Source organism: Macadamia integrifolia, chromosome 9 (genome assembly GCF_013358625.1).
Source record: "Macadamia integrifolia cultivar HAES 741 chromosome 9, SCU_Mint_v3, whole genome shotgun sequence".
Classification (NCBI taxonomy): domain Eukaryota; kingdom Viridiplantae; phylum Streptophyta; class Magnoliopsida; order Proteales; family Proteaceae; genus Macadamia; species Macadamia integrifolia.
The window spans coordinates 38,750,692-38,762,205 of NC_056565.1; the positions used below are offsets into that span (position 1 = coordinate 38,750,692).

An 11,514-nucleotide genomic window follows, 5' to 3' on the forward strand; every position below is an offset into this window, starting at 1 on the left:
ATGCCCGTATGTTGGCTAAGAAAATTCTCCGCTTAGGGTATTTTTGGAATACACTAGAAGCCGATTGCACAGAATTTGTGAAGAAGTGCCATAAATGTCAGATTTTTTCCAACCTCATCCATGTGCCCCCAACAGAATTGCACACACTGAGTTCTCCGTGGCCTTTTTCCACTTGGGGTATCGATGTGATCAGAAAAATTAACCCCAAAGCTTCGAACGGGCATGAGTTTGTGTTGGTAGCTATTGATTACTTGACCAAATGGGTAGAGGCTCAGTCATACGCAAAACTCACAGCTACAAAGGTAGCCAAATTTTTGCAAGAACATATCATTTGCCAACATGGGATGCCCCATGAGGTGATTTCTGACCAAGGTCAACATTTTAGGGGCAAGACACAGGAGTTGTGTGACCAATTCAGGATTGCAAGGCACAGGTCTTCTCCTTATCGCCCTCAAACCAATGGAGCGGTTGAAGGGTAAACAAAAACATGAAGGTCATACTCCAGAAGATGGCTGATAGGAACAATGATTGGCCTAACAAATTACCTTATGCCTTATGGGCTTATCGAACTTCTATTAGAACTCCAACTGGGGCAACTCCGTACTCTTTAGTATATGGGATGGAAGCAGTCCTCCCGGTTGAGCTAGAGGTCCCCTCTCTTAGAATCCTCATGGAGAGTCAGATTCCAGAAGCGGATTGGCTCAAGTCAAGGTATGAGGAGTTGAACCTCATTGATGAAAAAAGAATGAAGGCAATGGACAACATGAAGAAGTATTAACTACAAGTTGTAAGGGCTTTCAACAAAAAAGTCCACCCACGTTCCTTGGAAGTTGGAGATTTGGTTTTAAAGGAGCAGAGAGCACCCATTCATGACCCAAGGGGAAAGTTTAGGCCAAACTGGAGTGGCCCTTTTGCGGTGAAGGAAATCCTCCCGGGGAAGGCAATACGCCTTGTAGATGTTTATGGTCAAGAGCTACAGTGCCTGACCAACTTAGATCAGCTGAAAAAGTATTATGTTTAGCCTCCGCATTCAAACAAAAATAAAAGAGGGAATGCAATGAAGGAAAACTGCCTTTGAGGCATGAACTACGCTCGACCTGACTCCTAAATTTTTAGGATACGTAAGCAGCTTGAAAGTCAAAATCGAGCTCGGTCAATTTCTGCCACACCTCATAGCGGGTTGGACCTAATTTTCCATTTTTTAGCTATCCCTTTCCCCTTTCAGACAAATGGTTTCTCACTACTCTTATCATCAGGGCGTGATCGAGTCCGACTAAGAACTCTTCCCACTGTCTCTCAAATTCGGTAGATTCCAAAGAGTTTTCATCTTTAGTCCTTTTATTTCAAAATGGCTATTTTGATTGACGTGATTTCTCCCATGAACTCGTCATCCTTGCAAATAATTGTCTTGATCTGGCTCGGAGACTCCATCTACCATTCTTCTATTCGACAGTTCCCAAGAGTTTTCAATAGCCCCTCTTTTAGCTTAATTTTTTCTTTAGTCAGTGTGATCCCTCTCATGAGGTCGCTATCCAAAGTAGTATCCTTACTCTACCCGTGGCAGAACCATCGGGTTAGTTTCCTTTGGTATGTGTGTCTTAACATCTGTTTTAGTTTAGGGTTTGGGCCCAGACATGATCGCGGTCATCTGAGAGACCAATCTTACATTTTCTAAATTGGCTCAAAGGGTTCTTAGCTTTTGCAAATGACAAGCAAAAAAAAAATCTGTATACTTTTGGTGGATGTGTCATATGATATTTTCCTGTAAGTTGGTCCTTTCCTTAACTTACATTTTATGATGTACCCAGGAAATCTGAGTTGTGTTTTGTTGCTCCCATTATTATCATGGATGTTGCTTTCCGCCAATGGATGGTAGCAATGAGGGATGACGACCCTGAAGTCCTTGAAGAAGTGCACCTTTATGCACTCTTTCAGCTCCAGTGCATCAATCCATGTCGTGCTTTGATACATGAGGCATCTCGTTTCTGGAGCCGAGAACTTCATGTTTTTCGATTTGGAACTGTGGAAATTTACCCTACTCTAGAAGAATTTCGAGCTTGTCTTGTTTACAATCATCGGGGAGATGTTTTTTTCCCAACATTGCAATCCGTTAGCTTGATGAAAATTCGAGAATATTTTGGTTGGAGTGCTAAAGAGGTGAGGCGATTAATGCAAGTGATTGAATCAATCTTTATGCTGTTGTCGAGGAGTTTGCCCCACTTCGATCGAATACTAAAAGCTTTAGGGTGCATCGAAGGAATGCTTTCCTTTTCTGCATGATCGCTCGTTATCTGTTGCATTCCCCCAAGTGTGGAGGCTTACCCATTATCATCAACGTCATCCGGCAGTTGAGATAAGGTTGCGACATTATCCGTACTGTTTTGGTAGAGACTTTGAGAGGACTTGATATTATAACAGGTCGTTGAAATTTTCGCACCAGTGACTTTAATGGGTGCTTCGCCCTCCTCTAGGTATGGTTAGTAGAGCGCCTTCTATTGGTCCAATCTTTGGTTACAACTCATTTGGAACCATTTCAGTATTTCAAGCAAATTCAGACCTTTAACTACCACGATGCAACAAATTGGCCTGAGCGACTGGGAGCCCTCATGGAGCAAAGCTTTAGGTGGGAAGTCCATTGGTGGTCAGTTCGGAACCCTGTTTTACACACTTCTGGCTGTGACTATGTCAGGTTGTTAGGCATATCCCATACCTCCTTCTACATACCGGCTCGTTTCATGTGTCAATTCGGTTTACCTCAGGGTGCTCTAGGGGATGTGGGTACCGCACCTATCACAGAGGCTTTAACAGAAGGTTTGGTGAATTCCATTGCAGCCTCGTGGAACCATTTGGTTCACCTAGGTTAAGGTTGTTAAATTGAAGATCTTTTGGTCTGGGCAGCATTTACTGAGGAGTCGTTCCCCACCTTTCTGCTTTTCAAAACTTGTAGTAGCCGTGGTGCCATTTTTTTCCCTTTCAATGAAAAGACTTTGTCCTTTATGATGATCAATCTACTAGCAACATTCTCCTTCATGAACATATGGGCTTTGTGTGTTTTTACTAACCACTAACCTTCGCATGATGGTGCTCTTTCCAAGCCCCTTGGCTTTCGAATCTAGACCTCTCGTGGATTCGGCATGTGATGGCATCTCGAACACCATTGCGATCTCTTAAATTCAATGTAGTTGTTTGTTGTTAAATTTTCTAAGCTTCATGTCCTTATTCAAGTATTTGAGATCCAGAATCTCCCAAGTTTTCCTTTGCTAATTTCAATGTAGGTGCACAACCAAACACATCGTTGGCACCAATTTCGTGAGAATCCTCAGGATCACAATCGAGCACCGTTGTTGATCCCAACTGAGCACCGCTGTGCGAGGATGATCATCCCCTGCAGAGAATCCTAAGGTTCATAGTCGTGCATGACTGCCAAGGTGGACTATCTGCACCAATTTGTCGAGAATCCTTAGGATCATAGCTGAGCACCACTATCGATCCCAGCTGAGCACCACTGCACGAGGACTATCCACACCAACTTTTTAAGAATCCTTAGGATCACAACCGAGCACCATTGTTAATCCTAGCTGAGCACCGCTGTGCGAGGATGATCATCCCCTACAGAGAATCCCAAGGTTCATAGTCTTGCACGACTGCCAATATAGACTATCCAAACTAACTTTTTGAGAGTCCTTAGGATCACAATCGAGCATCGTTGTTGATCCCAGCTGAGCACCGTTGTACGAGGACAACCACCCCTACAGAGAATCCCAAGGACCATAGTCTTACACGACTATCAACATGGACTATCGGCACCAAACCATAGAGAATCCTAAGGTTCATAGTCATACACGACTGCTAAGATGGGTAATCATTACCTTGTTGCTGTAATTCTCGGGTTGACAGCCACGCGACTACAAACTCAAATTTTTGGCATCACATAGTTTGGGCATTACCTCTGTATTAACCAATCACAGTAGGTTTTCAATCATAGTAGCACCCACACGCTACCTGATTTCGCATATGTTACCGATCGACATTTCCTACCTTTGGTCTTATCGCTCGTTTTGCATTTGTATTTGCACCTCCGCCATCCTTGAGCCGGATGTCGGCAGTACATTGCTCCTGGTGATAAAATGGAGTGTTCTTTTCTTTGCCTTTCGACCATTACACAGGTCTCGGTCAAAGAGGGGAAATCTGTAGACACCTAATTTTGTCACCCCCCAGCTATGATGACACAAGAAGAATTACATGTTGGACATTTTAGACTTGGAGAATTTTGAGCTTAGAGTAGAAAATGACCATTTTTTTCCTATAAAATTTCAAGAGAAAATGTTTTCAAAAATTAGAATTTGATGTTGTGGATTATTGTTGTTTTTCCCCTCAGGTCGGACATTACACTCTGATGTGAGAACTATGTGAATCGGCGCCCAATTCTCTTTCATTATATAATCTGGGTCCCTAGTTTATGCATATTTTTGTAAAGGTCCTTGGTCAAGAGCACAATCATGTCTCACATCATTAGATAGTGCTCGGACTGAGCTTTTCAATGACATATTACATGTCGAATTCTGACTAACGGTTTGAAAGATATGACCCCCGGAAGTTGACTCCAAAGTTCGGTATCAGATTCCAATCCAAGCAACCAACGAGTGCCACATGGAGCCCAAACCCCTTTGTCCAAAAGCAAGCCTTTTTGGATAATTTTCTCTATTTTTTTAGTCTCACATCGGAAATAAGAGAGAATTGTCTCAAATCCCAAGGCTATAAGTATAACCCTTCATCTCTTCTAAAGGGGGGAAAAATGGAGAATTTGGGAGAGAGGATGGCCCCATTAAGATTTTGGCTAACTTCTTCCCTTTAAAATCAAATATTCTCAAAGTCTAAAATTTTAACACATTAATCCTTCCTTGAGCTGGGAGATCTAGTCCAGTTCGGTTCGATTTGGGGTTTGAAGCACAAGGGTTATCTCCCCTTGTTTCTTGATTAAAGCCGGGTTTAAGGTATATATTTTTTTTCTCCAAATAGCGATTTAGAATTAGTTTAATTAATAGATTAGCTTCTAATTTATTAATCAATTCGTTTACATTTAATTAGGTTAAATTAGTTTCAATTAGGTTTAATCTGTTTAATTAAATGTGAATTCCAGTTCAATTGGGTTTATTTTGTTTTAATTGGGTTCAACATAATTTGATTTGGGTTGTTGGGTCGAACCGTTGCTTTTTACTAATCCGTTTTTTTTTTTTTTCTTTTTTTTATTTGGTTTGTTTTTTATTACTATTATATCTTGGTTTAATGAATCAATTTTATTTGTGGCTTAATATGTTTACATCACTAGGTTGGATTTGATTTAGTTTTCTTTTTATTGCTTTTTTTTTGGACCCTTAGATCAGAATCCTACATGTAACCTAATCCCACTTCTTCTTCTCATCTTCTCCTATTCTTCCACTCCCTACTCAAAGGAAGGGTGATCCCGTCGCTACCGTTCAAGCACAGGCTTCCACCGTCGATGTGGCTACTGCTACTTCTACTCCCGCTCTGGCTCGTGATTCAAACTCTAATTCAGGCTCACATATTCACTTCCATTCCGAATCGGACAACGATGATGATTCCAGATCACTTCATCACCATTCCAGACATTCTTCTCCTTTGCATCATGATTATCATCCCACTCACAAGGTCCATCCCGATTATCAACTGGATTAGGGAATCATGGGTTCTTCGTTCCTTGGTGGGTTCATGAACATGAACTATATGAGGAATCGACCCACGCCTTCCGTCTCTTACAAGCAGAGGCCTATGAGTCTCGACATCGTACATATAGATGGATCTTCTTCCTCTTACTATCCTTACCCCTATCCTAACCATAACCCTGCCCCTCCTCCCTACGGCTCTTACTCTAACTATGACGGTTTCTTCGGTTCGTCGTCCATCCCCTACGGTAGTGGGTCTTCTCCTCCGCCGCCTATGGCTGCACTGTCATTGTCTACATCGTCTTCCAAACCTCCTAACCGAACCCACTTCCCCAGCTCTTCTTCCTTTTCCTTCTTCTTCCCTGTAGCAGAAAACTAGTCCCCTCTTCTCCTTCTTCTTCTTCTTTTTCTTCTTCTTCTTCCTCTCTTCTTTTCTCTTTTACTACGGCCAAAACCCAATCTCCTTCTCTTCTATCTCTTTTTTATTTTCTTTTCCTTTTTTTTGTGTTCATTTTCTTTTGTTTATTCATTCCATTTTTATTTATTTATTTATTTTTGTAATTCAAATTGTAATATGCTCCCCAACCCCTATCATTGTGTGATATTTTCCCTATTTCACCTTTGCCTTCGCCGTGTTTCAATTAATATTTTTAGAGGATTCCATATGGAGTCCTAGGGTCACTCTAATCCAACCCCTTAGGATCAAGGGCTGAAACCGATTGGGTTTTGCTCATTATTTTTTAATCATATGATAACCATAGGATTTCACTAATTTCTATTAAATTAGGGTTTTGAATCAGGAAATGGGTCTATGGGCTGTAATCAAGGACGTAGGTCAGTACGGGCATGGCTGGCCTCCCTCAAACCAGCTCGTAGCATTAGGTGCATTTCTTGGGTTCTCGGGTTGATAAAAAATGAACCCGTTTCAGTCCATTTCTTTTTATCTCAAATAGTGGGTCCCTTTAGAATTAATTTTGCATTTAATTTAGATTCGGATATCTTGCCATATTATTAATCATTAGATTTAGATAGGTTAGTCAATGTCATGTTTGCCATGCTTCGTGTTTATTAACATGTTTTTGATACTTGATGATTCTTTTTTTGTTTAAATCAATTCATTTTTCTCATGCATGTAGGTTAGCTAGTATTCATATTTTGTCTACTTCTCACTCATATCACCACATGGGGCATTTACAACCATTATATATTTAACATAATAGTTAGATTCCATTTACTTAAATTGAGGTAGTTAATTAAATAATTATTTTAATATTTAATTGAATAAAGTCTTAACTTATTAGATTAATTAAGGTTCATAATGCATTTGATTGACTCTTAAAATTCGGTTTTAATTGTTTAAATTATTAGATTGATTAGGTTTTTCAAAACTTCCATCTGAAATCGTTAGATTTGGGTAGCTTTCACCATTCAATTCAAGTTTTTGTCTTTCTTTAAAAATCTTTTTACCTATTAGATTAATAGATTAATTAGGATTGCAATAATTCATTTCACAAATCATTAGGGATTAGGATTAATCATTTTAATTAATTCAATTTAGGATCTGACAACTTCATTGATCATCCATCTAGGTCAGGCTCAATTAATCAAATTAGTTTAATTTAGGGTTTCATAAGTTGCTAAACTAATCCTAGGTTTAGGCTTATTTCATTAGCTTAATCTAAGACTCATAATACATCAATTAAATCATTTAGGTTTTTTTTATTTTTAATTAACGTAATCATTTCATTATTTACATCATAACCTAGCTAGCATAATTTAGACACTTGGCTTAGGGTTTTCACATGTCATGCTTAGATACCTAGTTTAGGGTTTTCAATGACCTAGATTTAGGACTAGTTAGTAGGGTACAAATAAACTTTGGTCAAACAAAAAGATACCGGCCTTAGGGTCGGGCAGATTGGGTGCTTAACACCTTCCCAGTCTGTCACTTGACACTTGTCTAGAATCTTGGTGCAAACCAGCCTTATCCATCAGAGTCATTAATCTCTCTCCCTTGATTAGGGGAGATATTTATGGGTCCTAGACCCTTTCTAAGTGGCAACTCCCTTTTACCCATAACATGCATCCCCCCTTGGCATTTGATGACCAGGGGATACTATCTCATCTCATTAGGGTCGAACCCCAGTGTGTGTACACGCGCTACGCACCATATCGCGATCCCGGTGGAGGTCTATGATACCTACAAGGTGCATTGGTCAACTCCTTCTTAAGTTTCCTAAAGGATTCTAGGCACTCTTTAGAAAACTCAAAAGTTTGATCTTTGGCAAGTAATGAAGTGACAGGTTGGGCTAACTGACTAAAGTTCTTAATAAACCTTCTGTAGAAGCCCGCATGCCCTAGAAAAGACCAAACATCCTTAACGAATTGAGGATGTGGTAAATTATCAATTAAATCCACTTTGGCTCTATCTACTTTAATTCTCTCCTTAGATATTACATGGCCTAAAACAATACCAGATTTAACCATGAAATGATATTTCTCCCAATTCAAAACCAAATTCTTAGATATGCACCTTTTCAAAACTAAAGAAAGATGATGATGACATTCAGAATAGGAATTCCCATGAATTGAAAAGTCATCCATAAATACTTCTAAGAATTTTTTGACCATGTCAGAAAAGATGCTCATCATGCATCGTTGGAATGTAGCAGGGGCATTACAAAGCCCAAAGGGCATATGCCTGTAAGCAAATGTTTCATATGGGCATGTAAAAGTGGTCTTATGCTAGTCCTCTAAAGCAATTGTGATTTGGTTATAGCCAGAATATCCATTAAGAAAATAATAGTATTCATGTCCAGCTAACCTCTCTAACATCTGGTCAATGAATGACAATGGAAAGTGGTCCTTCCAGGTTGCCATATTAAGTTTTCTGTAGTCTATGCACACTCTCCACCCTGATTGGACACGGGTTGAAATTAGTTCCTTATTGGCATTGGGAACTATAGTCACCCCAGATAGGCACTACGTGAACTGGACTTACCCATTGGCTGTCAGAAATAGGATAAATTATTCCATGATCCAAGCACTTTAGGATCTCTTTCTTAATGGCTTCCATCATCACTGGGTTAGCTCTTCTTTGGGATTCCGTAGATGGTTTGGAATCCTCCATAAGATGTATATGATGTTGCACAATAGAAGGGCTTATACCCTTGATATCAGCCATGGTCCAACCTAGGGCTTTCTTATTATTTTTTAACACTTTAAGTAGCTCCTCTTCCTGGTTAGAAGTCAAATTTGAAGAAATTATTATAGGAAGAGTCTGGTTAGGACCTAGGAAAGAATACCTCAAATTAGATGGCAACTCCTTAAGATCTAGCTTAGGGGACTCAACTATAGAAGGTTTGGGAATGGAATTGGAAAGGGGTCCTAAGGGCTCCACAGGTGTGTGAAGACTCAAGACTTTAGAAAAGAAATTTTCACTATCATCATCCAACTCATCCATCCACTCTTGAAATTCTGAATCAAAATCAATATCAAAGTTGGTAACTAAATCATCAGAAAAATCTAGAAAATCCTCAAGCATATTGATCTCTTCTTCCATATGTGGTTGCTTGCCTATCCTAAACATGTTAAACTCACCAGTTTGATTACCAAAAGATAATCTTAGGAAACCATTCTAGTAGTTGATTAATGCATTACTGGTAGCCAAGAATGGTCTTTCTAGAATTATTGGAATCTCATCTTTGGTTGAGAAGGGCTTGTTATCTAACACAATGAAATCAACAGGAAAAATAAATTCCCCCACCTTTAATAAGACATCCTCAACCATCCCTTTAGGAATCTTAACAGACCTATCTGCCAACTGAAGAGCAGTTCCAATGGCTTTCAATTCTTCCAATCCTAGTTGCTTAAACATATGGTAGGTAAAGAATTCACACTTGCACCAAGGTTAAGTAAGGCATGGTCAATGTAGGTGTTATCTATGACACAATATATGGTAGGGCTCCCTGGATCCTTATACTTGGCTACCATAGGCTGAGTAATTATGGAACTAATGTTACCTGCCAAGAATGCTTTTTTGGGCACACTAGTGATGTGTTTGTGAGTACACAAATCTTTCAGTACTTTTACATAGGCGGGGATCTGGGATATGGCATCCAAAAGAGGGATGTTCACTTCTACCTTTTTGAAGACTTCTAAAATTTTATCCATGGAAGCAATCTTCTTTTTGTTTCTCAAGTGATTAGGAAATGGGATAGGAGGAATATAAGGACTGTTAGGGATTTACCATTTTTCAGAAGAATCATTTTTAGTTTACTCAACCAAATCATCTTTAATTTTAACAGAATCTTTAGGTTCATCAGACGAACCTGGAACAAGAGGCACATTTGTGTCTCAATTGAAGGAGTGTTAACAGGAGTAATAAATGGGGAAGATTTAGAAACGCTCTGTTGGTACTCTCCGCCACTCTTAAGGGCATAAACAACATTACATTGGTTAGAGGGCCCTTGTTGGGTCTGACCTTGTACTATATTCAATGGTGCATTAGTTGGTCCTTATGAACTAACAAGTTGATGATGCCTAGGGTTAGGCTTTGGTTGACTGGGTAAAGTTTCCTTCTCCCTCTCAGGCATAATTGAGACAACTTGGGTAAGTTCTCTCATAAGATTTTAATGGCTTGTTATGAGGAGGACCATATTATTTTTCAAATCACTTATTCTACTTGTCTCTCCAATGTTGGTAAACCCAAGGGGTTGCTGATAAGATGATAGGAGAGGGGCCCTAGGAAAACTAGCCTGAGGTCCTACATTTGACCTAGGAAAAGTATTTCAGAAAAAAAGATTGTTGTACAAAGGGAGGCCTTTGGGGTCCAGTTTGACCTTGATTATAAAAATTGGAAGGCCTTGCTTGGTTGCCCTAATTCCAGGAGAAATTTTGATGATTTCTCCATCCTGGATTGTAGGTGTTACTATATGGATTATTTTGGTATAAGGCATTAACACTATCATTAGAAGTGCCTCCAGAAGTGTTGAGGCATTCTTCTATGATATGTCCAGGGGATTGGCACCAAGTACAAATCTTAACCAAATTGACTGATGATGACTCTCTAGGAACAATAGCCTCAATCCTCTTGATTAGGCTATCCAAATGGGCTTCCTTGGCTACTATCCCATCCATAAAATATCATTTCCCTCCTATGGTTCTTTCACTCTCTTGGGTTGATTCCCACTCACGGGTTTTGTCAGCTAAGTCAAGTAAGAATTCTCATACCTTTCCTTTATCTGTAAAGGATGTGAATCCCTCAGGGCACATAGACTCTATCATTTGTTTAGTTGGGTAATCAATACCCTCATAAATTATTTGACATAAATTCCATAAGTCTAGGCCATGGTGAGGGCATTCTTGGAGTAGATCCTTGAATCTCTCCATAAGTTTGGAAAAGGACTCACTAGGCTTTTGCCTAAACTGAAGGATATCACTTCTAAACTTATTGGTCTTATGAGTTGGGAAAAACTTCTTAAGGAAGACAACTGTGAACTGTTCCCATAAGGTTATGAAAATTGTGGGTAACCCATACAACCACTTCTTATCTTGGTCTTTTCATGCAAAAGTGATAAACCTAAGCTTAATATCATCATCAGAAAGATGTTGGATCTTAATTAGAATACATACATCTTCAAATTCCCTTAGAAATAGGTATGCATCCTCAGTGGTCAACCCATGGAAGTTGGGCAACATAGTGATGTATTGAGATTTGAGTTCAAAATTATTGCCCTAGGTTTGTGGCAGAACTATGCAGGAAGGTTGGGCTATTCTAGCCGAGTAGAACCTATCTTTCAAAGATTTAGGTGAAGGGTTTTACTGTTGA

At 39.5% G+C, this 11,514-nt stretch overlaps 1 non-coding gene across 1 annotated transcript; it reads left to right on the forward strand.

The window, feature by feature from the left end:
- Positions 1-11,028: 11,028 nt before the first annotated feature.
- Positions 11,029-11,135, forward strand: LOC122090295. Its single transcript, XR_006143533.1, has one exon. It is a non-coding gene; the product is annotated as a small nucleolar RNA R71 (small nucleolar RNA).
- The last annotated feature ends 379 nt before the right edge of the window (positions 11,136-11,514 follow it).